This window comes from Calypte anna, chromosome 5A, assembly GCF_003957555.1.
Source record: "Calypte anna isolate BGI_N300 chromosome 5A, bCalAnn1_v1.p, whole genome shotgun sequence".
NCBI classification, from domain to species: Eukaryota; Metazoa; Chordata; class Aves; order Apodiformes; family Trochilidae; genus Calypte; species Calypte anna.
Window position 1 is genome coordinate 22,992,517 of NC_044251.1, and position 16,142 is coordinate 23,008,658.

The window sequence follows — 16,142 nt, forward strand, 5'->3', positions numbered from 1 at the left end:
AGGTCAGAGATATGACAATTCTTTTAAAAGACCACTCTCATATTAATTCACCTTTATAAATGAAACCCTGAGGCAAAAAGATGATTTAAGATGAGACAATGGGTCAGTTCAGGTTTAAGCGAATATTAAGATATTCTATTCCACACATACAGTGGAACTTGTTTTTCGTGTGCACTGTAGAATTGGTATTGTGCACATTGAAAGACTTTTTTTTTTCCTTCTTCCTGGTAATGGGGAACCTATGTTATTTGCACATTGCAAAACTTGTTCCACAGGTATGTTGTGAAATTTTATTGGGCATCTTACAGTTTGTGATTCATGCCATGTAAATGTTGTTCAAATCAGCTTTGTGCTTTACTAATTTTTGCTTAATTAATGTGATTTTTGTTTGTTGATTAATGTGATTTTTTGTTTGATTTTCCTGGAATGCAAGGATAATATTACCATTTAAAAAGTCAACACTAACTTGTCCTTTCTTTTCTGAGCTGGCAAGTGTTTTTAAGTCACAAACTGTATCTCTGGGTATTCTTTAGCATCAAATGCAATAGCACCCAAGCCTGGTTGTCTTAATTAGGTGCTTATGCAATAGAAGTTATTGAAAAGAGAATTATTACTTGTTTTTACCAGAAATGTGTTTATTTTTGATACTATCAATGCAGTCATACCAGTAATTGTCTGATTACCATGTGTTTTGAATGGGTAATGACCACCACCCCTGTAAGTTTGGCACATCACACTGACCCGCATCCTGTCTGAGTGCATAGCCCAAGAATATGTACGGACCAAGATACTATCAAATTCAGTAAGTGCTGTCAAGGAGCCTAAGTGAAAGTGAAAGCATCTGTTCCTCTATGAACTTTTAAGCCTGTGTTCATTTTCCAGAGTAAATCATGCCAACTATCTCCAGGCCTCCCTTGCTCTTTCTGTAAGTGACAAAAGTCACCAGGTTTACTTGCTAAAGAAATTTTAGATAATTTTGTAGTTGAAGGTGAAATATGTCTAAGTACAGTAGGAGTTGTTAAACTGTCAAGAGGAAGTCACTACATGAGTTAAAAAAAACCTGTCTAAATTCTTCACTTATCTTTGATTGTCTCTATGTGTGTGTCTGAAATGCAATGCAAAAGGATAAAACATGATGTACCACTCATCCCTCCTTCTTTTCCTGAATTCCAAGTAAATAAAAACTCCATTTAATTAAAATATCTTAGCTTTATTTTAAAATTGCCAAACTCATTACTGCGTGCTAAATGGTGTCAGTGATTGAATTAACAGTCTTTTCAGTTTCATAGGCAGCTACACCTCTGATCAAAATATACCACCCTTAATATAATTAACATCTTTATCTCCTTTTCACCACTTCAGTTGAAGCACTGTGCTTGTAACAGAGCCATTTTACCATGCTCACTTCAACCACAGCCCATTATCGTAAGTATCTAGACCACTTTACAAATCCTAACTATTACAACTATTCTCCATATCTGTAACAGCTTCTGCATTTCTTGATTCCAGCTGGAGCCAAACAGGAGCACCAAAATGCCAGAAGAAATGCTTTCTTAGGAATATGTTTAGGCATAGACCAAAACCTTAATTTTAGGAAAATCAAGCTGCTTGGAAAAGCAGGCAAGCTATTGTGTTCTGCTATTCCAAAAACGAGCTCGAATTTCTTTGAGGTTTATCTACTGCTGTTCTACTAAAAAAAAGTTAGTAGGGTAAAAATGAAGGTATGTCTAAACTGGCATCCCTTACAGAAATTAAAATATATTCTATATATTCGCAAATCAGTTTTCTTATACAAAACAAGGTTCAAAGTTTAGGAAAGATCCAAAGGAGATGGGCAGAAGCAGACATGTCTGCTATCTCCATTGCACTGGCATCACAGTAGGGGTGGCTTTTGCTCAGCATTTAGAGAAGCACTAAGATTGGACCTCAACATAGTCAAGTGGTCCATGCTCACCTGCAGGTAGGAGGGAATAGTGATCACTGCCTGAAAGCATTAATTTTAAGACACAAACCTATCTATTTCATGATTCCAGAACGCTAAACTCTGGATGCAGAATTTTCTTTCCTTTTATGACCAGGCAGTGGCTGCCAGCCACGCACTGAGGAACCTCGTGTGTTCCTGGGCTATGCCAGGTCACAGCAGGCAGGAGCCATGCCAGGCTGTCTGAACCATGACTGTTTCAGGTCAGTAGGTATTTGACTTGCACATACCTGAAGTAATGTGAACAGCATTATAACCACTCTTCTCCAATAAGACTGAAGTGTGTTTTTTCCCTCCACATGTACACATTCCCACGGGGACCAAACCTTTTTCTCAGTATGTACCTAAGACCTGCTGCCAATACATGAGACATGATGAGTGAGTTAGTGGCAGAAAATCCTATTTATATATCACGTACTTATATATAGATACACGTACATATGTACATATGAGGAGGAGTTTAAGCAGATGAATTGCAACATTTTGTCAAGATTCCTTTACCAGATCCCAAACTATTTTCACAGCCAGTACAAAAACACTGTACTTATCTCAGAATGATCCCTTGCAGTTCAGACAGACCTGTAACTTGTGCTGTGCTGTGCCTCCATTGGATCATGTGGCTTACATACTTCAGAATGTTAGACCAAGCTAAGATTCAACTGGTTGAAGTATGAATAGGTTTAATACTCTGCAGGCTTTGGCCCAAGGAACATCACTGGTTTTATTTTTATTTTAAATGAAGGATGATGCAAAGGAAGGAAAAAAATTCTACTCCCTAAAAACAAGTCTTTAAACAAGTAAAGCTTATTACAAAATTCCCAGTTAAGCAGTATTTTGTCTTTAAAATATCCACTTGTTGAAAATGAAACTCTTCTTAAAAGTAGGACAGCTTTAGCAAAAGCTTCTCTCCAGGATGGAAAATTTGATCAAAACCAGAGAGAGGATAAGCTCAAAGTAAGTACCTCTCTGGTGGCCAGTGCTTTCAGGCAGCATAAGAGACATTCGGATTCAGTCACTTTTCTGTCTGAGCCCAGTCAAACACTTGAACCTCATCCTGATGTACCCACTTGTTTTTCCTGCTCAATGGGATATGGTTTGTTTTATTAGTAGTGTCTCTTTATTTTCTTTGAAATGGTACGTGTTTTTCTGATACTAGTGAGAAATAAATATAGGCACTGGCAATTATTATGCCATTTCTCTGAATAGGACAATGTTTTAACCATAGACTTCAACAGAAGAATCTATTGTTCAGTTTCAACAGAAGAATCTATTGTTTAGTCAGCAAATGGGTAATTATAATCTAATTAATCAAAACTGCTTTTTAATGTGAAGAGGATTTGCTTTAGAATGGAAAAGTGTTGGGAAATAAAGTCAACTTCCTCCCTCCCTGAAGTTCTGTTTTGCTCAGACTGAACCAGAAATAATTAATTTTAAAAGTTCAGAAATGGTTGGTGAACTCTTGTTTCTTCCACCTCTTCTGTGTTGTGTCTGCACTTCTGGGTTCCAGATAAATCTGGAAGAAAATGCAAAATAATAGTCTCATGGCATTTTGGCAGGAACCTCTGGAATCCACACAAAACAGCTTTTTCCAGACTCAAAGCTGACTTTAAAACAGCATAGCTTCAGCTGTTTAAGAAATATATTCCTTCTTTCAGAAAACTTAAATTTCATGAACCAATAGGCATGATTAAAAAGCATGCTCATTTAAAAGACCATGAAGAACAGATACAAGAATCTTCAAGATTTTCGGGAGACAGATCTGAGGCCACAGTGTTAAGCCTGAATGTAGTTCAATATTGAGGATATTTATATACAGAACCTTTGTTATGATCTTATTTCCAGTGTGAATGTAAACAAAAGAATCTTTAAAACTGCCCCCCTGCCCCACCCTCACTCCATTGATCTAGCTGTCTGTAACACATACTGCCAGTGCACATGTAAACTTCAGTTGTTGTCACTACAGAATAGTCTCTGAGGGAATCTAATCTGTACTTCCACATGTAAAATCAGTTTCAAAACCAAATTCTGTACCAAGATTATATAGTTGGGCAATAAAGAGCATTTTTAGATGAAAATTAAGGTGCTTCAGCCTTCAAAGCTACCATTATGTAGCAATAAAAGTCTTATACAACAGTGAGGCAAAAGGGTCTCATGTTCTGCTACCTGCCTACTATCTGCAGTGATTGTTCCTATTCCCTGGGATGGGGAACAAAGGCAAGTTGATTCTAGCTCAGTTTTCACATTCATTTTCTAGGTGGTGTAGGCAAAACATTTATGGTCTCTGTGCTTCATATAGCCATGTGTATATTCAGCATAATTATACAAATTTATGTATTTTGAAGGATTTGAGACCTGGGTTTTCATATATTTTTACATGAGCATGTGAGTTTTTACAGCACACTGTTAATAATTTTGTTAAATGAAGATCTAGATGTTTTGATTTGTAGAGTGCCTTGTATTTCCACCGATTTCAATATTTATTGTCTTTCTGTTGTCACTGCTTGAGAACTAAAACAGCTGGTAAAATCATGGCTTCACTGAAGACAAAGGGATTTTGGCCTGGCTCTGTGCTTAATAAACAACATGTTCTGGTGAGAGCTGATTGACTTCTCCCAAAATGTTTCCATCGACTTAATTCTGAGTATTTAAACATATGTAGATTGATTTGACCCTGCTTCTTACATGGTCCCTAAAGGTTATGCAACAGTGATACCAATCAATATTGAAGTCATGTTGTGTGCCACTGACCATTCTTTCTTTCACTATGTTAACACAAAAAATTCTATCACAAAAAGCCTCAGCAGGAGGAAAGCACTTGTATAGCCCTTGCCAAGGATGGCACTAAATGGCACCTCTTTGCTGCAGTACCACAACTTATTTCACATGGTCACTTCCAAACAACACCATGCCTGATGAGAATCACTGCAGTGCTGCAGGACCTGACAAACTGATCTTTAACCACCACTAATGCTGTGGGACAGAACTCATTCTGTCTTCTCACAAGGGTATCTTCAAAAATAAGAGCTCTCCTGACCTATAAATCAGGAAACTTAAACCAGAATCATACTTCACTGGAAACTAAGTGGATTCAAATTTTTAAGCTGTGCAAAGCAAAACTGTTATGCATGTTTTCAGTAACTCAGGTGTCAGCCAAGATTTCTGAATTTCACATACAAATGTTTGATCTGACATCCAATTTTCAAGCAACAGTATTAGAAAATGATGTTCATTTGATGAAATGTTCCAAAGAGTAAACCTGCTGTTCTGAAGGTGATATGACACAAAGCCACCAGTATCTTTATAGCCCTTGGTAGGGCTATATCTACACGAGGGAATGCAGGTGAGTGACTTAAAAGCATATTTGCGTACATATATAACGTGCCAAGGGTGCGTATGCCAATAGACTGACATTGAGGATCATGAAGGATGTATTCCAAAATGCACCAAAGAGAGGTTGCAGAAATATCTTGAGGGCCCTTACAATAAATAATACAAAATACTCCATTAAGCATATTAAGTGGCTACAACTTGCTGAAGAAAGCTTCTGAAATAATTACTTATGCTGAAAGTTCACTTAATGACAATTTAATATATGCACTGTTGGCAGAAAAGGCAGAGGAGCCTGTATAAGAATATGTGCCCTAAAGTTCTCTACAGGTATTAAACCTTTCAAGCTCTGCAGCAAAATGTCAGCCATTCTATATACACACAGAACCACACATATGTAGACATATAAGCACAAAAACAAATTTCCCATCCAAGAATCAGGTACACTAATTCACCCTACTGTTGGGGAAACAAGCATGCTCATGCCTTAACCTTTTGCTGTGGGGAGGAAAAGAGAACTCATCAGGAGTGCTTATGAGGACTGGAAGAGGACTGCTTGGTCTCTTGAGACAGCCACAGAATTTGCAATTTTTATACAATTTTATTGTCAAAGGATCCTTGTCCCTCCCAGGCCAGAACGGTTTTCTTTTCCTAGTGCGGTGTAATGGCAAAGGTCATTTTTCAAGTCCCCACCCTCTCTAGAGTGACAATAGTGAATAGTGTTCCTATCTTCTCCCTCATCCCAAGATTACTTACTGTAATTTTACCTTTCCTACAAGAGCTCAGGTCAGGCTCTTCCTATTGATAAGACCTTAAGTGATGTAACAAGATTCTGATATGAAGCAACACCTACTTTTGGTTAAACTATCTATTTTACAGTGTCTTAGGCCCATATGGGCCACTGCCAGCAACCCAGTATAACCATCCAGATTGGATTCTCCCATCTCTTTTTACAGTGAATTGCCAACAAGACTTTCTTTTGCAAGCAGGAGAGATTAAATGAAGGGGAAATATTCTAAAGTAACAAGTCCCTGAAAAAAAAAATAAATAAGAAGCTTCTTGGATTGAGTTGCTGTGAAACTGCTGGCTCCAATTACTTTCACTCACAGCACAGGCTGAGCCAAGGCTCTATAAACCAGGGTGTGGAGGGAGGAGAGCTCACTGCAAGGGATTTCTGCAGGCAGTGTAATTGCCTGGGACAAGCAGTGACAGCTGCCACGTGCCTACCTGAGTTTCAGGAGTACAAAGCATGATCAGGAGCCACAGTAGGTCAGGAGGAAAATCTTGGTTACTTCGTGTATCCGTCGAATAAAATGGAGCTTGGTTACTTTGCTCCTCTGGACCAGTATCTATAAGTAGCCTCAGCTGAAGCATCTCAGTTAAATTCTGACATTTGAAAGGGGGAGGGGCAGGTAATGTGTATATGCCAAACACCTGAAGGCACTTTTTTGCAAGGAGAGGGTTGTTGCATTGACTTAGCTAGTGAATCTAGAATTGGTTTTGTACTAAATCCATTTTTTTCCTCTCAGGGCTGTTTGTGTTTTCAAATGCTGTTTCCTCAGGTACATGGTAGCTGTGTTTTTAAAGGTTTTTTTTCTTTTCTCCCAAACAAAAGACAGAAGCATGACCCCAGCAGCTGGAGCCCTTGGCTGTTTGTGATTTAATCCACCTCTTCGTGGTGATTTTTATGGGAACTGTCTTCATGGCTAACACTCTGTCCTTAATAAAATGGACAGAACATTTTCTCATTAGAGCACATTCCTTCAGAGTAACTGTGGGAGGAAAGACATTAAAAGAAGATTGTGTAACCAGAACCAATTAAAGGCAATATCTTAAATTATTTAAATTGCAGGTCCCTTTGCCATTAACACAAATTGGGTTAGAATAGCAGTCCAACTTTCCATTGCAATTTCCTTCTTCCATCCTCCTGAAGCAAGCATCCACTTCAGTATATCCTTCTAGAGGTGTAATGAACTTTCTTGTGTTGAAAGGGGTCCAAAGAGCTATGCAGACTGTGTAAGCTGTGGGCACCATACAGCTCTGAGGTTCTTCACATCCCTATTGTAGCTTCTCTCTCTGTCTCATTAATGTGTGTATCCTTGGTAAACACCTAACAACTTTGCATCTGTTTAATTGGGCATAATACATGCTAAGGGTTTCTGATCCATGAGCATATTGCACAGAACTGAAATAGAGCTGAGTCTTTTCAGGGCCACAGAAAGTGCCTATCCCTGCTGGCAACAGCCAGCCTGCTGGTGCCAACACTCCTGCTCACTTCTTTCACGACAAGAAGTGTCATGAAAACTTTAGTAACCACAAGCAGTCAGGTTTGTATTTTATTCCAAGCCCACGAGAATTTCAGTGCTTCTTAGGTCTCAGAGCTTCTCTCAGAGCACCTTTTTCTGTGGGTGATGAAAGTAGAAACTGTGGTGTTTGCCCCACCTGCTGATTGTTTATAAGTTCAGAAAAAATTGGCAGATAGAAAAATGTCAGCAGGCGTGTCTACCATTCAGACCTCATCATCTGTTTTGGTCCATTCCTGTTCTGCCTATGCTGGGAGTATTTTTGAACTTAGAACCACTCCTAAATTTCCCCATTTGTGTTCTTCACTAGAACTGTGTTGTCTCAGGTAATTTGTACTCTTTCATTCCATCATTACAACAGTGTCTTTCTTGAGTTCTGGACTCTGTAAATAGTTTTGATATTTTCTTCATAAAAATATTTTCCTACCACTTATGTGCTTTAGCAAGGAATTATTATTTTTCCCTTCAGGCTCTGTAATGGCATACATCACTTTCTCCACATCTACTTGCTTGTTGTGCTACTCAGCCACACAGCAGAATTTGTACAAAGGCTCTTATGCTATAACTCTGTTCTGTGTTGGTAATCACTTAATTTTTTTAACATATGCACTGCTTTGTAGTGACACAAATTAGCCCTCCCAAACTATGGTGGGAAAGATTGTTTTCTGCTGAGTAGCAGAATAGACTTTATAATTTGTTTCTTCTGATTTTTCTATTACCTGTTTTATTGGTGTGGTTAGCTAATCTCTGGGGATTAACTGATCTTCAGACATGAATGACAGTACTTGAATGTTCCTCAAAAGACACATTGACATTGGACTAGGTTATAAGAAGGTGGCAACTCAACTTTTCCCAAATAATGTGTCCTTTCAAGATGTCTCAGTAATTCCACAGATGCAATAAATAGTGACAGCATTGTGGAAACTGGTGCTTCATTCAACACCTGAACACACGAAGGAGATCAGGGAAGCTCTGCTAAAGACAGACAGATCTGCCTCTACTATCACAATGCCATAGCTTTTTAGCTGCAGAAAACTTCTGTTCAGGAGAATCAAACTGGGGCTGGTCACATAAAATTCTATGTAAGAAGCACTAATAAAAGGAAACAATTTTCAAGAAAATAAGATTCACCCTAAGGCCTGTTATATTCTCTTCGTAGTCCCATTGTTTCTTCCCTTTATATCAATATAATTACATTTCTTCAAGTCTACCCAAGGAACCTGACATATGGGAAAAAAACCAGACTCCAGCTGGCAATATGTAACTACTATTTCTGACATTTCCAGAGTATCTTCCATTTGATTGAGCTTTTTATAGTAAAGCATTGTTTGGAAATCACAAAAGTTTTCATCATCAAAGAAGTTAAGGAAAGCCAAAACAACATTTCTTCTTCTTTCAGGTGAAGGCCTTCAGGGCCAAAAGGATCCATGATGAATGAAATAAAATCTTGGATGTTATATTTTGCCTCTGTTTATATTTTGGTACAGACATAAGAAACAGCAAAACAGAAACAAACCCCATAACTTCCCATGTTCAATCTCAAAATAAACACAAGAATCCCAAAATATTGTCATCTCACAAACAATAAGGTAGTATATAATGGGTCAGCCTTGCTCTCACACAGAGTAGTGGTGGCATTTCCGTTGACTCCAGTGGGAATGGACTAAAGCTAATATACTCCAGGAACTCTGAGAAATTATTTGGAACAAGACATCCTATGTCAGGAGCTCATTAACTGTTCTTAGTGCTAAATGAGTTCGGCATTTCAGTAACATCCCTCCCTTCCACACTCATTAAATCTGTTAGCAGTATTGATAGTATTTCCTTCAGAGCTGATGAACCCTGTTTAAAATTGCTAACTAAACCATGTGCCACCTTTAAGGATAGCAAGCTAATATTTGTCATTTTCCAGTGGTTGGAAAACTGGCTTTCCATCAAAGACGTTTCCTAAAACGTCTGCATGTTTTTAAAACTTGTCCTTGGATTGCCATTATACATTTCATTAGGGAAATGTTTGATTGGCTCCAGATGCATGTGATAAAACTCCATGTGTATACAACATTTTTATTTAACTTCTGTGTGGTTTAAAAGTTTGGCTCCAAGAGCATGTGTTCAACACAGCAGTTACCTAAGATGAGAGGCGCTTAGTCATCCACAGGCCATGAGGTGGCATCGGACTCTCTCACTCCACCAGCAATGTGAATTCTTTCATTTTTAGAAAAATAGTCATATGGATGGAGACACTACATTTAGGGACTCATTGAAATCTAATGCAAGGTTAGCCATATATTCCTTATACATGTTCTATGCACCATATTTGCTGTTCTTTTTAATGTTTGTCAGTTTGCCAGCAGTATAAAGGATAAGAGAGTGCTGCAGTGCCTAGAGTCAAGGAAAAGGCAGGGGGATGCTCAAGATAGGTGCTGAACTATGCACATGTTCCTGTGCTTAGTCTGCGGTTAGAAATCGGGTCCAAGAGGGAAGCCAGAGCTCTCTTTCTCAGGGTCTGAGACACAGTGCCAGGGAGCTTGGGTTCCTTCCAGGGATGGATTTCCCCACCATGTTCAGAGCTTGGAGGTTGCCCAGAAATCATCCAAGAATAAAGTAGCAAAGTGCTGGTAAGCACACAGCACCCAATTAATTTAAAATTGGTGCTGAGTTGCAGTGGCCACAGCTGATTTCACCATGCATAACCAGAGAAGGACAGCCCAGAGCTACACTGCATGGTCAGTGAGACCCATCCACCAATGTCTGTGCAAGGGCTGCACATTGGAGTTCCTCATCAAACAAGGCCTGGCTGCAGAGCCTGGAAAGAGCAATGCAGACAACCACATTCCAGTGGCCTTCACATTTGTTAAACCTGTCTGGACTTACTGGTGGATTTTAAGAGGCTCAGAGTTGCTCTGTGACAGTTTTCAGCTTCATGTTAGATAGTTGTAACTGGGACCTCTGAAGCTGGCCAAACTTCCAGTGAAACCATTTGTTAGTTTTCAGTTTATTGCACAGATAATACACATGGTTATTATGTTTCTTGTGGGTCTTTGTTTTTCTCCCCACTTCAAAAATATTTTATCAATTCATGTTCCAAAATATGCCTGGGTGTTTGCAAGTTGAGAGGAATAATCTTCAAAATATGATATAAGAACTTATACTTTTATTTTGTTGCCTGAGGAAAAAAAAAGAATATAGCTCTGGCTTGTGTTCAAACCATAAATGTTTCTTTTAAGAAAGGATTTATAGTACTTTAACACAATATTTCTTGAAGCTGCTGACACCTATAGAAACCTGCTCATAGCTCTTGTAGGGCATATTATTTAACAGTGATTGTTTTATGATTTCTGACTTGGCATGCTGTCTTTTGTATGCTTTACTTTTCAAATTCATGAATAAGCAGCACTAGGGATAGAACCCAGAACCTTCAAAAACTGAGGGATAGAGATTTCTGTGTCCCAGCCTGAGTTGGCAGAGTGTGACAAATGAAGTCCCAGCTGCCCAGAGACTGTAAGAAGTGATACAGCACTTGGGCAATGTGACAGGAAGCAGAATGCCAAGCTGGTCGTGGAAAATGGAGCAGCAAAAGGGGAAGAAAAGGCTGCACTGCAGAGTGGGTTATTTGAGAGTGGCTTTGGGGATTGGTTGCAACTTAAACAGTCATTTCAAGAGAATCAAAATGAACTGGTACAAGCACAGATTACAGAGCACAAAGCCACAAAGGAACAGTGCTTTGTACTCTGCAAATAGACATAACTATCTTTCCTTGGAAACCAACCGAAAAATTAAGACAGAAAATATAGTTCAAGCCTATCCAGTAGATGCTGACAATTTCAACTATAAATAAATGAAGAAGAGGTCTTAGAAAAAATGTTTCAGAAAGAAACTGGAAAAAAATGCTACTGCGGTTGTGTACATTATTTACACTTATGAGGTTTCTGGTCTGGTCTTATCTCAGTTGTAACCCATGTCAAGAGAGCACATGCCTTACATGACTGTTTGCCCTCACATTCCTAGCAAATTCCAAACTCCTGTTTAGATCAAGGGCAATTTGGGCATAGAATAAACACAGGACTGGATCTATGTTTGCAAAATATGCAGGGCTGTGTTACTACCAAATGTATTAATTTACTAATGGTTAGAGAGCAAATAATGCAGAACAAGGATATGAATCATTTTTCTTTGTTTCCCTCAAAATTGCTTGCTCTAATTTGTATAACCTCTTTCAATATACAGCAATAAAGGAGACTTCTGAGCCATTTCATATCACTGTATTTATCTTTCTCAACTAAATCAGAAGTTTTGAGCATTTCTCTGTCGGATAGGTAATGATGCAGAAAGAGTTAAAAGTAATATTGAGGGAAGGGGAAAAGCTGTCAGCTATAGCATGGCTGGAAAAGTTACGTTCAGGAAACCTCTTCAGAGGTTTAGGGAGAGCCAAAGATGTGCTGTCATGCATTTTAATAAATAGCAGAGACTTATTTTAAAATCTAGTCAAATCTGTTGGAATTATTCAGGTTAGTTTGGGCCAGGCACAATAGCATATCTCATGGAAAGCAGCACCTGGATCAATATAATATAACTCCCACCATAACAAACAATTTAATTAATGCCCACAATTCCAAGAGTGGCTTAAATTATATAAGCAGATCCAAGCACATTTAAATCTGTTAGTGTCAGTCTTGAAACACTATTACAAACTGGTCAAAAATTCTGCAAAAATAGAGGTGTCAGATGCCAGACTTCTCATTCTGCTTTTTTTTAATTATTTCAACATCCCATTTGTTACTTGGAGCACTGGGTGCTTCTAGCAGGGAGAACTTATGCTGAAAGGACTGAGCCAATGGGCAACAATAAGAAGACAGCTAGAGGCAGATGACTTGTACATTGGTTTTCTGCCCATTTATGAAATGTTTTTTATAAAGAATGGGCCAGGTTCTCATCTGATGCACAGATGGTGCTTCATTTCTTCAGATACTTTGAATGTACTTTGTTCTTCACTCTAGTTCAACAAATCTTGACTGAAATTATCCCTAGCAATTTGTGCCCCATCATGGTAAATTTGAATGCACTGTTAAAGAGAAAAAACATAAACCACTATCTCCTTCATAGAAAAGTAGCCTGAGGCAAAGGTAGATTAGGTGGATTGATTTAACAGAAGTCAACCTCACATCTGAGGACAAAAGGCACAGTGACACTATAACTATGCTTTTGTTATACTAGGTTGCTGTCTCTGGCTGGATCTAAGCTGGGTTTTGACTATATCCCTCATAGAGGCTGTAAGCTATATTCAGCTGTTTCCTTTGCCACAACCAGCAGCTGTTGCATATTTCACTCTTGCCCTAAATGTGATTGGATTTAGGAGCTGATAAATGCTCCTAAACTCTCAGTTTAGACTTCTGTGACCAGCTTCCCAATCATTGTTTCTGCCTTGCTGACTTCTGTTGCTTGTTTACATTCCATAAATACCAAATTTCTTCCCAGCCCTGACTTTAGCTGTAAAAGTGCTTTACAGCCCACTGAGGCTAATCCTATCTCACATCTGGCCAGATGCTTAAAGGAGATGCCAACAAAAAATGTCTCCTATGAACAGCTTCCCTAAATGAATTTAATGAAAAAATTGGAAGAGAGAAACAAAGCAAACTTTCAAGCAAAAGAAAAGGTAAGTTGTTCCAGGATAGGACAATGTGAAGACAAGTACAGCTGTGACAAAGAAAAACATGAGGAACACGAAGTAGTTTCATAAAATGTGCTCTTGCCATTTCTTATATTATGAAACAGGTATCCCAGCTCTTTTATTACCACCTTCTCACTCATTCTGCTTTCTCACATAGTGCTCTCCTGCAATCAACAGAAAATCAGGAGTCACATATTATGCATTGTTTTTTCAGCAGATCACCAAAAATCAGAGATGAAATCTAGTCCTGTGTTCCAAAGAAGCCACAATACCGAACCATGAACAGAAGATGTGACATGGGTGCTGCCTTTCTCAGAAGCCTCAGGCATCCAGGAGTAATTTGAGGGATTGTTTGAAATTTCTCAATCATAGGTATTGAGTAAGATGCAAAACTGTATCAAGTGGGGTGGGAGAAGAGAGCATTAATTCTTTATTCACACACAGAATCACACAGAAAGTTAGAGGTTGGAAGGGACCTCAAATGATCATCCTGTCCAACACCCCTGCCAGAGCAGGGTCACCTACAGGAGGTCACACAGGAATGTGTCCAGGTGGGTTTTGAATGTCTCCAGAGTCTCCAGAGAAGGAGACTCCACAACCTGCCTGGGCAGCCTGTTCCAGTGCTCTGTCACCCTCACAGTGAAAAAAATCTCATGCCTTTACCACAGACAAGTGGACATATGGGAAGAAAAGATGAAAAGGTGATGTTGAGCTAATGAGAGAAGTAAACACATACGATATAAATCTCTGAATTGCTGGTCATTTCAAGGAGAAAAGAGTAAGTCTGAACAGTTCATTTTTCTAAGTCCACTATAGTAAGCCAGATTAACAACCACCCAATACAGCCATCAGCTGAATTTCGGTGCCTTGAACTCTGGGTATTTCATCACCCTAACAACTCATCATGTAATAAGGAAACTGAGAAGTGAAGATATTTACTTCCTAATGCTTCTAGAAACTCAATTTTCAGGCTCTCACCAGAAGCTAATTTAAAAAGATGAGATGAAAACTACAATTTTTTTCCAATTCATCCTTAGACATTAATTTTCTTTTCATTCGGATGAACCTTTGTTTGGTTGCTGGATAGAAATTTTTCTATACCTTTAGACCAGTTAAGCCTGACTTTTTCTAGCTCTTAAGAAGAGTGAGGATGGGACATTCTGTGAATTCTTTCAAGCATGAAATCTGCAGCATGATTAAGATCTCCTTCTGCTGTTTAAAAAAACCCAACACCCACATGGACAGGTTTAGCTCCCCCAAAAGCACTGCAAACAGCTTTTAAATGCACTAGAGGCTCCACCAAAAGCAGGTGCACATGTATTTATAAAAGCACAGCTGAGTCCTGCTGGTCCTGCTACTTCAACATTAAGCAGTTTTCCCTTTACAGCCTTTTGAATAGGAAGACTCAGCATTTCAGCTTTTGTGAGAATAAACCTGTGTCATGCCTAGACTGCTACCACTTTTCAGCTGCTCTACCACAGGTATTCACACTGTGGGTAAGAGTATCTCCTGGGGGAAAAAAAAAATTGCTTAAGAAACATTAACACCACTGCTCATCTGGATAGATGCAGTCACGGAAACGGGTGTGAGAAAGGGCAAAATGAATTTTCTTATCTGGGCTTCCTGATGATTGAAATAATCAATCAATCAAAATCCTGATGATTGAAGCAACACTGATATTGAAACAGCTGTGTGTCCTATTAGAGCTCTGTGCTCAACTTTTCTCACTGGGCATGACCGTGTTCCTCAGGTATGAGAAGGATGTCATACAAAACCAGCCTGTGTCACATTTCTGCTCTTCTGTCAACATACTATTGCAGAGAGACAAGGTGAACCCCTTGCACCCATTCATGCTTCCTTCCTTGGAAGTGAGCAAACATTTCTATAGGCAAAGATGCTTTTATAAACCCTTGTTTCTAAAATATTTACAACCAATTCTTTCAACACCAGGAAGAGCCAGCCTGGAGGCTACCAAAAGCCACTAGTTAATGGATTCACCTTGCATTTTAAGTGGACTTGTGGTGGCAGCTCTGGAGAGCTCTAGTTTTTTTCAGTTGGCACTTGCAGTGGGCTCCCATTTCAGATATCATTGTTTTCTCTAAATCTCATCATCACATGTAGTATTGCCTGTGCTCTTGGCTGTCAACAAACACATCAAGGGAACCTTACCAGAACCAAATTTCTTACCTCAAGAAATCATAAAAGTTTTTTTTTCACTGTGACCTTACCTGTAAGTTACAGCTGTCCATATATATCAGTGCTTCACAGGATTCTTTCTGACGCTTAGGAAGTAATTTTTCTAGATACGAACTTCAGTTACACATGGCTTGCTTTTGATTCACAAATCTTTTGATCTGATGACATATTCTTGCTTGGCTGTCATGCTGCAGGGTTGAATTCAGCTCAGAATCCGAGGTATATATAAACCGGAGACCAAAGAGACCTATTTTGTTCCATCTGCTTATCTTACTACTAAGGCTGAGTCATGCTCCATGGCAGATTTACTATTAACTACTCATCCTATATTAGTGCCAAAAAGTCTCAGAATTGGGGCTTTACTGTGCTGTGCACTATACAAGCAGATGGGCAGTCCTTATCCAGAAGGCATAAAAAAGCAACAGTCAGTGTTCCCAAGTACTATCCTTGTCTTTCTTTTGTCAGTAGTGAAATAATAGTAGGACGTACTGCTGGATCACAAGAGGTTTCTCACTCCTCTCCCTTCCCAGAAAAAAAATTCAGAGGTTCGTCATGTCTGAAGGGCAGACTGTAGAACAGCAGCTGTTGTTGCAAAGGCAGAGGTTATATAAGCCTCCATGTAACAAGCAAAAAAGGCCCTCATCTGCAAGAAAAAGGTATCAAAATA

General features: G+C 39.0%; 1 protein-coding gene across 1 annotated transcript in view; it reads right to left on the minus strand.

Annotated features, from left to right (window-relative positions):
- The window catches only part of DIO2 (iodothyronine deiodinase 2), a 72,654-nt gene extending 56,962 nt beyond the window's left edge, over positions 1-15,692 (minus strand). The window contains exon 1 of the mRNA XM_030451728.1: positions 15,508-15,692. The gene's annotated coding sequence lies outside the window, so the exon portion shown is untranslated. The remainder of the gene's footprint in view (positions 1-15,507) is intronic.
- Positions 15,693-16,142: the final 450 nt, after the last annotated feature.